This window comes from Aythya fuligula, chromosome 15, assembly GCF_009819795.1.
Source record: "Aythya fuligula isolate bAytFul2 chromosome 15, bAytFul2.pri, whole genome shotgun sequence".
In the NCBI taxonomy this organism is placed as follows: domain Eukaryota; kingdom Metazoa; phylum Chordata; class Aves; order Anseriformes; family Anatidae; genus Aythya; species Aythya fuligula.
The window spans coordinates 17,342,820-17,357,808 of NC_045573.1; the positions used below are offsets into that span (position 1 = coordinate 17,342,820).

Sequence of the window (14,989 nt, forward strand, 5' to 3'; positions counted from 1 at the left end):
ATCCCAAAGTATTTTTTTCCAATACCAAAGTTTTTTCCACTTAAATAGATAAAATTACTTGTCAAAATTTAAATTTGTAAAACATTTTACTTAATAGTTGAATATAATTTCTACAAAAAACAATGAATTTCTCTATATTTTGTATTCTAATCTATGTGCTTTCTGTAAAATACTTACCTTACAAACCATTCATTTGTGACCACCTATACATGTTTTAAGTTCAGTTAATTTTAGGGGATCATCTCAATTTGGACTAATACTCTGGGGCCAGATACAGTACCCAGTTAATTTCCCTAGCAGTAACTCCCCTGACTAGTAGGGTTGAATTTCATATTTATTATGTGAACTCAAGGAAGTTCATATTCTTTAAACATTATTTATGTTGCATGCTGAAAATAATAAGCTGTTATATTTCTGGAAAAAGTTGGCACATATATTTTTTTCAGTCTAACAAGTTGTCTGGAAATTTCACATAGATGGTATAAACTTCTCAGAGTTTACTGCTCCTACAAGAAAGGTATTGCATGGTTTCTTATTTGGATAGCTGCTATGAAATAAATGTTAAAAATGTAGCAGAAGCTACCAGTCCCCCAGATTTACAAGCGGTTCCGTTGGGAAAGTCTTACTAAGACCATGGGATGTTTTGCATAAGCAGAATTTGCTTTTCCCCACTGGCAGGGCATGCTGAAAAGACCGTTTACAGTCACATACTGATACCTCACATTTGTATCTACCACAGACAAACAGGGATCCGCTTTCAGTATGACAGTCTTGAAGGCAGAGGTTATAAATGAGATATTTCAGACCATGACATTCATTTACACTTTGCTTTCTTTTTACAAAATCCCTCTTGCTTTGGATTTATAACCATGCTTATCTCCAAACTCCTGTAGCAAAATCTAGCAAAATCTCTGTTGTGTTCCTGAAGGAAGTAAAAGAAATTGAGCTACAGCAAGGCTGTAACAATCGCTTTAAAAGGAGAAAAGCTAACAAGTGCTCGGCTTGCAACTGAACTGTACCTACGGCCGCACTTTTCTGCTGTGTTTAATAAAACTGCTTTGAGAAACTATGCTAACCAGCTTTGCTTGATTGGAGTTTCCTGCCATCGTTTTGCCTGTCTCCTCCCCAGAGAAGAGGGAATTAAATAGCCAACAAAGGCTCTTGATGAACACATTCAGGAATCTAATCTCTTGAAACAAAAATATTAATTAGATTTCATGCTCACATGCAGGTGTCATTATAAATACAATGCTTTGTGAAGCTATGAAAATTATCTTTCCAAATGAGTAATTATTTTTTTGTGGTACAGTAGTGAAAAATTGTGGAAAAAGACGACTTCCTTCCCACAGTTGTAATTCAATCTTCATATATCAAATAACCATGGCATCAGCCTCTCTTTTGTTCCAAATATAAAAAATACACCCATTTCTTATAATTTAAGCTACTGCTTTTGAATCTTTCCACGTTTAGTCACATATAGCAGTCATTAGCTTATTTGCTTAATTTATCAAAATGAAAGACGACAAACCAGCACATAGTATATATATCAAAAAATATTTATTATGCATTTTAAACGCTTTCTACAGCAAAGAATATCATGAAGTTAAAGCCCCATTTTCCAGAAAAATCAGTCTAGAGACGCTGTAGTAAGTATCTCTTCTGTGTAAACTAGTGGAATTAACAATTGATTAGATGAAGATAACTTGATTAAAAATTTCTTAAAGTCTTGTTAAAAAGCCAAGCTGCCAGTTAACTAAAACTACTTCACATTTAGCACATAAAAAGAATAAAAAGAAAAAAGAAGTATTACAGCAATCTGTGTCAACAAGTGATTACAAATACCCTCACAGTTCGTTCTGCTGGAAGCTGTTTAGGTAGAAATTTAAGACCTAAAACACTCAATAAAGCAGAAGGACTGTGAATCATTTCCCTATATAATGAACCTTGCCTGCCTATAGAGAAATCAATAGGTCAACATGTAGCCCAGGACCTTTAACATGGGAACTCCAGGCTTCTCCCGATTTAAGTCAAAACGAAGTGCATGCTATTACTGTCACTGCCGTCAGCTTATAGAAGGAGACTCAGAATTGCTGACCGAGCGCAAAAGTTCAAAAAACATTAGTTTTTAAATACAAAATGATGATGTTTTCAAAGTTTTAATCCATTTTGTTGTTGTTGTTGTTACTCTGTATAGCAACAGAATTCCTGTCTTCCTGTCAATCTTTCTTTGAAAAACACGACATTCAACACTTGCTTTTAATTTTTTATCTGAGATAAATTTAAGATACATTAAATATTGGAAGAGTGGCAACAATCAGCAAAGCAATTAGTACAGGTGACTCTTTACCTCTAAACTGAGTCTAATCTTGACATCAGTCCAGATGCCTTGCTAAACCAGGATGCAGCACATACAAACCCAGCTATTTTTCCTGGTGACACTGAGAAAAAAGAACTGTTAAATGAACTAACGGCGAAAATGGAGGCAAGTTGTCCCTCTTTGCTCTACCCAGACAAACTCAGGTATTGGATCCAGTCATGCCGAATGAGCGACAAAAGCCCACCTGCGGAACAAACCACAAATCCTTTAGCTGGCTTTTTTAACCTTTCACTGGAGTTTGAATATCCTACTACATAGCAGCCGTTCACATTCTCATTGTCTCCCCACCCACCTGTGATTTTGAAACACAGGTGGGTGGGGGGGATTTATGAAAAGGAATTCATGCAGGCCACCTTCAAGCAAGAATGGGCCATAGTCAGACTGCAGGGCTGGAAAGGAAGCCAAAAAAGAATTTATGACAGGCATGGACAGCAACAATTTGTTAGTTGCCCAGCATATGTGAAGGGTCACAAGGAGTGCTTACATCCTGTGAAAATGTATCCTGTCAGTGTACGTTAATTCCACTTAATGACCATGACCAAGAACGTGTCACTGTTGCAGACATAACTTGTTTTGTTTTGAAAATACGTCTACAACAGCAGCTGTATCACATTTCTGATAAGTGATGTGTCATCTTCCATCACAGTTCCCTGCCCTGAGCACCTGGTGGATCCCAAAGGCAAGTCTACCACGCTCAGTCCTATGACAGCTTCTCCTCTTGAACCTCTTCTTTCCTGGATGTGTCACCACCTCAAAGGCTGGTGACATGCAGCAGTGGCTGGAAGTAGCTGGGCTATTTCAAGCTCCCGTGGTAGCACAGAGCTAGAGCTTCCCACAGGGAAGCTCAGACCTCACCAACACCGTCAGTCATACTACCAACATCCGTCACACCGCCAACATCTGCCACAGAGCAGAGACAATGGGAGGAGGCAGCTGGGAACCAATATAGCTTGACGCTAAAGTCATACTGTGTAAAAATATCATCTATGTTTGCATAGGTCACATCACACAGTCTTTCACACTGAGAGGAGGAACTATTAGTTTCATTTTTCAGACTACGGCACGGAAACTAAATCCCTGTGGGACTTCGCAGCAGATCGGTGCCTACACACCTCTGGGGTAATGAAATACGCAGTGACCGTGCCCAAGGCCATGCTGAGGCAGAACAGGGAAGTAAATGTCCTTCCCCCAGCCATTCGAGACATTAATTTCTGCAGGTTTGTGTTCTGGTGAAGCTCTCTTTATAAGAGATTAATTGATAGTAAAGGCAATTAAAACAATTTAAAATGGTTCTTCCGGATACATTTTCTGTCATGTATCATACACAACTCTTCTGTTTAAATCAATAATTTATCCCTCCCACACCTTTCTGCATTACAAATGGAGGCACTCACAAAATGGGCCTTTCAGGTACAAAAACCCGTAGCAGTAAATTCATGGGAGGAACGCGGCCTTGCTGTGGCAGGGAGGCTGCAGGCTGTCTGTAGCTGCAGCCAAAGGCAGTCTGCTTTTGTACTTGGCTGCAACCAGCCCTCACGGCTCGGGGCTCTGACCCCAACGTCAGTGGCAATTATCACTTGACCACACAAATACCAATTCTCTGCTCACTTTATAGGCTTCTGTATGTATTTAATTCTATTTCTATGCACATAAGTAGAATATTTTCCTCTAAAAATTCTAATGAGAACCTGCTTCCAGTCACACCTAAAGGAAAAGCATCTTTACAGGTACACAGTCGATATATTGCATTACTCAATCTTTTGTCTGTGCAAATTTAAACACTGAATGAATTTATATTTTAAAGTGAATTCTGCTTCTGCTTCAAGAACTAAAGCAAATCATACAGCAAATGACCTGTTTTAACAGAAGCTAAAAAAATATATTAAATGCCTAATCTCAGAGTGATATTTACAGGCTTCTAATGCACTATTTGTTATTTTTTTGCATCCATCTGTGAGTAAGTTCAAAACCCAGTACTCATTCTCTTCAGCATATTGATGTATGGTGATTCCATTTCTGTAAGTGCTGGCACATAAATAATTCATCTGGAATTAAAATATAACCTCTCCCAGAGGAACTGTGTATTTTACTAAGAATTTATACACAAAAGTAAATGCTGCAGTAGAGGAAGACATATCTAACTCAAAGGCTAGAAAATTTCGATAGTCACCAGACATACATGTACATGTACCTGCTCAAAAACTGTTTGGCTACAGGTATCTTAACATTTGGTGTTTTTTTTTTTTTTTTTTCAGTGCAATAAAGAGACATTACTTAATCTAATAAATTGAAATGTCACAAGCTTCTCACAGAGAAAACGTAAATTAATATGTGAATTTTCCTAACAAAGTCCCAAAACCATTCCTGAACAAAATCTGAAGAGGATGAATACAGAAAGACCTCACTATTCTCATAGTTAAAAATTCATAGGTTGAAAAACAGTTGGTTTATCTTCCTTTACACAATATCCACAGAAGACAAAGAGATGTTTACCATAATATCAGACTGATTTGTCCTGCAAACTGTAGTGCCGCAGAGAAAAGTGAAGGAAGAGGGCAGGAAAACTACTAAAGTTAGGCATGCGGCAACACCTGTGTTTTTTCAGTACAGATCAGACAGTTTGCAAATACTACAGACTAAGTACAGGAAGCAGAACAAAATGTTATAGCTATATAGATAATACTGTCTTGTTAGCTGGCATAAAAGTGTCAAGTTCAAAAAACAGCAGTATATAAACATTCCATTATTTTGCCAAAAAGGTTTTCTTGCTGCTTGTTGCAGGCACTGTTCAGTCCAAAAATGTCTCTCTGGTCCTATTAACCTTCCTCACAGCTACTGCTTACTGCCAGGAGAATATCCCATTTAGAAGCCTAAGTAATATCACTAGTAATTTAACTTTCAGAAAGCTTGCTAAATATGCACCATTTCCAGACCCAGTGATTCTGGTCTGCCTTGAAAATACCACTAGAAAGACATGATCTGGGAAGCTGAAACATTTTTAATGTTTTATTGAGTAATTTGGACTCCTACAACAATTCTCTGTGATGTTTCTCCTGTTGTCAGAAACTGGAGGTGGAATGCAAGAAATGAACACTGCCTCAGCTGGCAAATTTCTCTTCCTACAAAGATCACATTCATCACAAAGTGCACTGAAACAGCTTCTGTAGCTGCAACCATGACTTTCCAGAGCAAAAGCTGGAAAAACTCTTCAAATGCTAAGTATAAGTTTGAATATAAGTGTTTTTCACCAGTAGTGAAGCACTCATAAAATTTCTGTTGGTGCACCAATTCTAATATTCACTCGAAAGAACAGAATCATTTAATGCAAAGACTGGGAAGTTCTTAATCTAGCCTAGCAAGCATTCCTTGACTTGGCTAATCAGAAAAAAAAAAAAAAAAAAAAAAAAAAAAAAAAAAAAAAAATTTATTTTTAATATAATGGAATGACAGAATCACAGAATTTCTAGGTTAGAAGAGACCTCAAGATCATCGAGTCCAACCTCTGACCTAACGCTAACAAGTCCTCCACTAAACTATATTCATTCTATATAACTACATTTCCAACAGTACTTAAATATTTTGGTCTTTTAGGTCAATTAATTTCTAAGACAAATTGACTGTTACTCATCTGCAGCTGGAGGTATATTTATAATGTGGCTGAGGGACTAGATATTTTCTTCTCCATATCTATCACGTCCTGAAAATGAGGGCAAGATCTCTGTGGGATAAGAGCTTATGAGCTCTCTCAATAAATTCTTGCTCTAGCAGTCAGTCCATATGGCAGGGAATGCACGAATCGTTCCCCTGAGACAGAAGATAGCAGAGTTTGTCAGCAAACTGTGAAGCTACTTCAAATGTCAGAATGCTGCAGCAGTGTTTCTGCACTCTCACCATTTGCCAGTGTGTTCCTACCTCTTTGTAGTCTCTCTCTGCTGATTGTTTGCCCTCGATTCAAGCATCGCATATGCGCATTAATTGCTGCATTGGTAGTGTTAATTGGTAGTGTTAACTCTTTAGCCCAGAGTAAACTGTTCATAAACAACACATCAACAACAGAAAAAGGAGATACCAAAGAAGGTACTTTCAAAAAGAGGGCAGGTCTAGGTGGAGAACCTCAACTGAAGAGTCCAGGAAAATTTCCGCCTCCTTGCTGATCCAATTTTAAAACTGTGCCCTAAACTGATTCAGGACCAACCTGAGAAATGAGCCAAGATGGACTTAGGGCGCCAAGTTATTAGTCTCTGATTCTGCTGTTAAGAGTATCTAGTAATTTAGTGTCCTAATTTTTAAAAGGGAAAAAAAGGAAAATGGGAGGAACTACTGGCCAGTCAGTCTCATCTCTCTTCCCAGTCCTACCTCTGCTGTAATGCCGTACCATGTTTCCATAAGTTGCGTGGCCATGTTTGCATATCAGCACTCTAATTAGCACTGCAAAGTGTTCCTAGGTAAGTGCTTAAAGCTGACACTTCCATGCTGCTAAGGAATATCTTTGTTGTATCCTTGCTCCAAGCTTTCAGTCACAGTTTAGATCTGAACAACACTGCACATGCCTTCTGGAGAAGTATCGCACCAGTTACCTGCAGAAAACTGTGCTCAGTGAGAGCAAGCTGTGGCCTTGAAAATGCGAAAAGAGAGAGAGTAAAAAAAAAACCACCACTGCTCTCAGTCACATAAGTTGTGGCTCTTTTCTACTATTTGCATGGTTACCATCACCTTAGTCTCAAAGTCATAGTAAAGGTCCTGGCTACATAAAGGAAAAAATAAATGAAAAAATTAAAAACAGGTTTATACCAGCTGACTTTAAATGTAGTCTTCACTGGAAGACCTTCACATTACTTCAGTTACCAATTTGCCTTTTCACTACAGTAAATTAGCTCATAAAGGAGTGTGGGCCAAAGTTTCTGTAACTGGCTGCTGCTACACAGACAGAGACAGGTGGCAATGCTTATTTTTACTAGACTATATTTACAATCTGGTTGTATAATACAGAGATTTGCTTTTTGCTGAAAGGAAACAACAAGTTTGGAGGAAAAGAGAATAAAAAAGTCAAATCCCTAAAGCTACATACATAATCAATAATCATCTCATACACTATGAAAGAAGATTTTGGGAAAAAACAAACAAACAAAAAACAAACAAACAAACAAAAAACCAGGTATTTATCTAAAGATTTGGCTGCAAAACAAGGATTTTTTTCTAATTCTAGGGTTGCCTAATTACAGTAGCACTACATGCTGATGCACACAGAGAAAGGAGTTTGAACTCGGGGAGTAAGTATTGTCCAGCTGGTGCCAAAACTCACTGCTCTGCCAACTTTTGTGTGAACACAGAATGTGTCTGGCTCAACTCAGTCCAGTGCACTGCTAGCTTAGAAGAATAGAGTCTAAGCATTTGGTTTTAACACAGCCTGAACGTGAGTATGAATCTGTAATGCTCCATGGCAGCCGTGTAACCCTGTGTGGCTGCTAGGCACGGTGTGGGAACTGCACCCAGCCTGCTGTGCACAACTAATGTCAAGCAGGAGGTGCTATTTCCACTATAAATCCATCTGCATTCACACTTTTTAAAAAACAGACTAGCAAATTTAATCTTGACAGCTATCAGAACATGTTAAGATCTTTTGCAATCCTGCTGTTAATCTTCAGAATGTGTGACAATCGCTGTTTTATTCAAAAACAGTGTGGGCAAGGATCCCACTTTTCTCACCCTTCTGAGACCCACAAAATTGTCCGCAAGAAAAAAAGTCAACTTATTCCAGGGAATGCAACCAGTCTGCACTGGAACAAAGGTGTTTCTGCCAGGAACATGCAGGTCTGCAAAGAAGATAACTAATACAAAGGAAACCGGCATAAAGAACAAATCAATTAACTTCACAGAAGTTACCAGATTATGCCAACTGATCCCTGCATAGATTCTGGTGAGAATTTTGATCACAGCCCAAGGAAATGTGACTGCAATAGTCCATCAATGAAAGCAGTCCCATCACCTATTAGCCTAGCCACAGACACAGAGCTGGGACCTCCTCCGCAGTCATTCACACTACACTTGGGTCAAATACTTTCAAATACAGAGGCCTGTATCACCAGGCAAGGCTATTCACTCCCTATCAACAAAAAGTGCAAATCACAATTTATTGATTTCCTGCAATTTACTGATTTGTTGCAATTGCTTTTTTGTTTGTTTGTTTCTTTGCTTGTTTTCTTCAGGAAGGTTGCCCTCCAACTACCAGCTAAGCCCAAATCTGCCTGAAGTTAACTATTAACCTTGTTTTCCACAATGAGCAGCCTGTGAATACTGCTGCCAGATTCAATTAAGAGGAAGGCTTACGTATGAGTCTGGTTTGCTGTTCTGCGGTTTCCTCAACTTTCTTTTCAACAGTTTGTCTAATAGCTCCTAATACAAGATTTTTCTCCATAGAGGACAAGCCTAGAGCGAACTGGGACTTAACTCAAAGGGTTTTCAAACACTGATAGAAAATGTTTGCTGAATTCCCTATGCAAGAGTACACTTAATAAAATATCTCAAACAGAAATTCCTTGAAATTCCTTCTATTAGTTACATCTGATACCTGATGCTGAAATTGAGAACAACTTGGTCACATTTGATTGAAGATGAGGATCTTAGGAAAAATTTAGTTTAGCAGCTTGTTTTAGAACTGTGGTCTCCTGACTCTCAGGCTTTCTGACACAGTCCTTCCTTTAAATCCAAGTCCTTGGAGAGACAAGATTACTAAAGAAATTCAGTTTTCCTAACTTTTAATCTACTCTCCCAATCATCCTGGTTGCAAAGGAAATTTTGGAAATGCATTCAAGCTAACTTTTTTAATGTAAGGAAATAACCCATTTTTTTTTTCCTCTTCTGGCATTTTAATCCCTCCTCTAGGGACATTTGGCTAGAACGTATTGACTCATGGGTTTCTGAGGTACAGACTGAAAGAGATTCCTATGGGAATAGAGAAAGCTGGGATGGGTTGTCTAGTTCCTGTCAGCTTTTGAAGGTATTTAGAACAGTGCTGATCATGCAAATTATTAGTTTCTTATAAAAGAAACTAAAGTAAAAAGTCAGAGTAAAGGACATAGATATATATACTAATATTGGAAGGAAAAATCAAAGTTTTTGAACAAAGTACTTTAAGCGTTATATGCTGCAGATTCCTGGCCAAAACAGTTATATACCGACTTTCTCCTGTCATCTCTGAATCTAAGAACAGTTTACACAATCTCCTACTGACAGTGATTCTAGCTTCTTCCCATTTGCAGGCTTTCTTCTTGCCTGTCTGCTTCTCTTTGTGTTACCTGTGGATCTCTGTGTTTTGTAGTAATAGACAGTAACTGAGAGGGACAGACAGAGTCTACCAAGAAGAGTAAGACTCAAGTAGCACTCTCTGCAGCTTATTTTGCATCCTTTGTTCTACTGAGGTACTGCTCACACTGGAGGTACCAGAGTTTATAAGACTAGTTGAATTAATACAAGACCTTAAATGCTAACTAATTATGAATGTGGGACTAAGTTTCCCAAATGTTTCCAAAATGATAGGACAAGCTGACAGCAATTCAGAACAGTATTCCAGTCTTAAGGTTCAATCAAAGGCCTTGCTTGGGACTGCTGACTTTGCAGGATTGTTTTAGCTAGGCTCTTATAATTTTTAAAGAACATTTATAATACATTTTTCAGCATAACTCCTCTTTCTTTATCACCAATTTGCTAGCATTAATACTTCATTTCTTATGTTGTTTCTCTCCAACAACTCAGCATTTCAGTAGCACACACTCTTCTAAAGCCTGCAAGACTCATAATTATAGTTCAGATAATACAGGAGAAATAACATTCTGCACAGTTATGGGAAAACAGTAATCAAGAGATTTGCCTTCTGTTCCTAGATCTGGCATAGATACCCCGTGCATCCTTGGACAATTTGTTTATATCAAAATTTTCAAGTGTTGCCAGGGGAGTCTGAAACCTACAATAGGCCTGGCTTCTAGAGCTAAATCTCTTAGTAGTGGATACTTTTTCAGAAGCACTGAACAGCCATAACTCCCACACGTTTCTGTTGTATTCAGCTTCTCCAGCATACGGTCCTACATACCCAGTTGAGCCCAGAGTTGGCAGAACTTCAAAACCCTGAGCTCTTAGCCATCCGGGCTTTGCCGTCTGTAGCAACTTTGCCTCACTCTAAACAGAGCTCAGCAATAATTTGTTTAACGTTGGTTGTGGAAGACTGGCTATAGATGATTACAAGCATTGATAACCTTGAATATTTCTATAGAAATATAGTGTTGATCTACCAGCAATGGCAGCAACTATCCATAACATGGTAAAACATTTAAAACCAAGTAACTGCCAAATACACTCTGCACATCTGCCTAGGTAATATATTAAACCTTATTTTATAGATGGTCTTTTAAAGCAAATAGGTCCAGGAAAGTAATGCATAAATAAGCTGAGGTTTTGTGTGTTCACATAGTTTATGGGAACTTTGACCAAAAGCAAGCTAGCTAAAGTAAGTACATATGCAGCTGAGTGGAGAACACTAACACATGAACATCTTATTCAGGTATTTCTGTTCACTGTCTGAAAGAAACAAGATGTCCAGAAGCATTACTAGTGTGCTAATGTTGCTAATGTCTACAGAAACATATTTGAAGCCTTCAATTGCATTAATTTATCCAGGAAAATAGCTTGAAAAGACACAGTAAAAAAGTTGGTGACTTAGGAAGTCTTCCCCTCACAGAATAAACACCTTCTTATTCTTTGCACATCTAGGGAAGTACGCAGGTACCAGTCTGGATGTCACATTTCCATTTACAAGACTTTTTTGTATTAACTCAGCAGTAAGAAGCGGGTCTCTTTGGAGCAATCTGTCTACATTTCTGCCCAGCATTGTAAAATGGAAGATACCAGTTGTGTCTAGGAGGCTTTGCAACTGCCCTGAAGTTAGCTGGAAACCTGGTCTAACTGCTGTGTTGGGTCTGTGATAATCTTGTGTCACTTCCAGTTTGATTCTTTTCAAAACTGGCTGTCAGAGTCTGCTCTGCCACCAGCTACAGGTAAAAGCATTAGATTCCTTCACCTCTCCAAGTAATAAATTGATTTCTATTTCAAACAGTATTTGCCCGTTTGCTTTAAATAAACACAAAGAGCATCTGAATAGCTGAAGAACTGTACAATACAGATTTCCTGAACAGTTTTTTTTTTTTTTTTAGCGTTTCAACTCTCTGAACTATTTCCTTTTAGCCTGGAGATCACACTCCTATTGTCTTGTGTTTTGACCCGCTACCCACATTTCATTGCTATCGGCCATCTGACAGCACTGGAGCTCTCAGCTACAGCTGTTTATCTGTATTTAGCAACTTAGGGTCCTGTTAAACAATCAGAAAACACGTGACTTTGTCATATAGCAAAGAAAACACAGGAAAAAAAAAAAAAAAATATTTTGGGCCTGTCTGCATCATGAAGGCTGGAATACCACCTCTACCAATGCTGTTAATTCAGATTTTTCCTCCATATTATTCAAGGCTATTAATACAATGTAAGCCCTATATGTAGGCATGCAGCTTATCTGGCTATACACTGACAAATAACCTGATAGTACTTCAAATGGAGAAATGAGATACAAATAATCGACCCAGTCACAGCCCCACACAGACTTACAATTAGAAATAATCTCCATGGGAAACTATACACTATGTAAATCCAAACTGTTTGTAGTTGTAACTCTTCACAGATGTAAACTGCAATACCTTTCATGTCTGAATACCTGTAACTTGTGTTGCTTTTTCTCTTCAAAAACTGTGTAACTAATGCCATCAGAATGCAGAATCATTTCCTATCTGATATTCTATATACTAGGTAGATATTCTATATAGAATATATCTCTATATATGAGACAGATATAGACAGATATTCTATATTCTACCTGAAGCTACATTCAGTTCTATCTAAAGCTACATTCAGGGTCTTGCCATAGCTGTGATGCCCTAACAACAAGTAAATGAAAAGGGGCTATCATGTTTGGATAATCTGCACTGGCTGCACGGATGGTACCGTCACTGTCTTCCAGAGCTCTGTATTTATTTTTCACATCTCTTTAGCTCTTTAGCTTTTTAGCTATGGTCCTTCTGATTCCCTGCTCTCTCTTTTCTGTGCTAATATTCTCACCACAGAGTTCTCAATTCTTCACAAACCTAAAAGAATTAAGGATATTGCCCTGTATTCATAAATATCTGCTCTCTCCAGTAGCACCATTCACCGTATGTTGTGTTATTCAATTTGCCATACCCTACAAGTCTCAGTATGGCATGTTGTCTTTGCTAGCGTTCAGCCTGTGCCAGAGGCCAGCTGCTGGCATGGGAGCAACTAACGTATCTAACTTTGGAGAGATCCAGGCTGTCCAGACTACCCACCATTAGTATAGTTGCAATAACTAATAGCAGAGAAGCTTGTATATAGAAACTAGTATAGATGAGACTCTTCAAGAGGCACTGAGATTTCTAAAATGGAGGGCATGTATTCACACAGGTTGCAAGAGCCAAATGGGAAATAAACAGGAACAAGAGAAATGTCTTCTTCATACTTACAGGGTAACTGTGTTTTCAGTGTTATAAAATGATCTGATTTCTAACAACTATTAATATCAGTTTCAAGGAATGTGCACTTCCAGTTTTGTTCAGTGGGAGAAAAAAAGTCCAAATATTTTCTACAGTAGTTGCTTTTCAGCAAATAACTGCTGACTGGAGGTCTCATCCTAAGGAATACTGCATAGGCTTTGTTTCACAGAGGAAAAAAAAAAAAGCTACATTATTTTGAAGCCTTGTGCATCCATCCTGGAGAAGGTGCAGGGCACATAGTACAGTAAATAGCACTGCTAGAAAGATAGCTTGTCCTTTATGACTGATCACTGGTGGGTAATCCTGCAGCATGGTCCCTTCACCCACCAGTACTGCACGCACAGATGGCTCGCAGCCAGGTTACCCTGGCATGGATGCTAGGCGGCGAGCACAGTGCCTGGAAAACGTTTGATGCTGACAGCTACTGTGAACTGCTTTGTGGGGAACAGCTTTTCCACTGCGTTAATTCTGCTGCAATAAAAGATTTTCTAAACTAGAGTCATTCAAAACAGAAACATCATAAAAATCAAATTTATATGGAACTTTGGCATATATAATGTAGCCTGTATTTATCACAAGGAAGAATTACAAAAACTGAATTCTCTAAAAGCTGAGTCAAAAAGACAGCTAGGTCACTATAGAAAAGGCTGCTCTGCTCCTTGCTCACAGATTGCAGTCCTGGATGACAGACATGCAGCTCTGCCTTCCCTGTATTTTGGAGGGACTTGGCACTGCTTGAATAAGCCTCCTAGCTGATGCAATGAGGATGTAAAATTTGACTTGGAAAACAGTCAAGCACAAACACACACTTCTTGTGTACCACTTACCATGCAGGGTTAAACCATTAATTCATTTGTCCTGTAGTCCCCTTGCCCCAAGAATGTGCTGGTAACTGAAGTAGAGCACCCTCTCTTGCCCTAGATTGGCACCATGAGCTTTGCAGCTTTCTGGCCTCCTTTAAGGGATGTGGTCCTCCAGCCAGTGACCAGTGCAGCACTTACCACAGCTAAATTCCCTCCAGTACCCCCTAAGGCTCCACTACCCTATCTAACCTGGGTACAGAATACTAACAATAATTGTGATACTGGGAAAGTCATATATGCTGACATTTAGGATTTGACATAGCATAATGCAGTCGCTGCAGATTCCATTCAAATTAAATCCTGCTGCAGATTTTCAGAGGGAGAATACACCTAATCCTAAAAAGAAGATAAGAATGTCTTTACCTGATACTTGGAACAACGGAAGTAAAGGAAATAAGAGAGAATTACCGATAGATTAAGTTGCAGCAATGTGAAGGAGAACGAAGGCCTTTGCACAACCAATAGCAGAACAGTTTACAGCTCAGCTTCTAGTATAGTGAGTAATTGCTGGTACTCAGGAAATTAATCTGAAGATCTTAATTGCAACTAAAACAATTACTCATAATCAGAATACTGTATTTAATAGTCTTTGCTACTAATAGATAAAATAGCTACATCATGTGTTAAATCCTGTCTGTGTTGAAATTTCTGATTGTTCCTATGCAGTACTCCTGTCTTGGGTCATGAGCTGCCTTCCTGGATTCAGAGGAGTAAACAAGTACGCCCAAGCAAAATTTAGCAGGAAACTTGCAGGGAAAAAAAAAATGGTAACAAGATGGTCTGCGGGACAGGGCATTTGCCTTTCTGTACCTCAGAATTGGCTAAGGACCAATTCTGGACTCTTACTAACAAGACTCATACCTACATACCAGGACTCTTTTACAACTTAGTGTTTTAATACCTTCCAGGTGGTAAAAGAAAGGGATGCACAGTAAAATTAAGAGGGCCGTAGCCTATAGGCCTTAGACTCTGAGGGACAAATGGCTTTGTTGATAAACTGCTCAGCCTAAGACCCTGTGCTGCCCCCCTCTTCTGGACTCACTTATGAATATGTATTTGTTGTTTCTTTTCTTTTTCATGGAAAGGGAAACTTATAGCATTCTTTATAATGTGTAAATCAAAAAGAGGAAAAAATGTGACTG

General features: G+C 38.6%; 1 protein-coding gene across 1 annotated transcript in view; it reads right to left on the bottom strand.

Annotated features, from left to right (window-relative positions):
- The window catches only part of LITAF (lipopolysaccharide induced TNF factor), a 120,127-nt gene that overhangs the window by 91,092 nt on the left and 14,046 nt on the right, over positions 1-14,989 (bottom strand). The window lies entirely within an intron of this gene.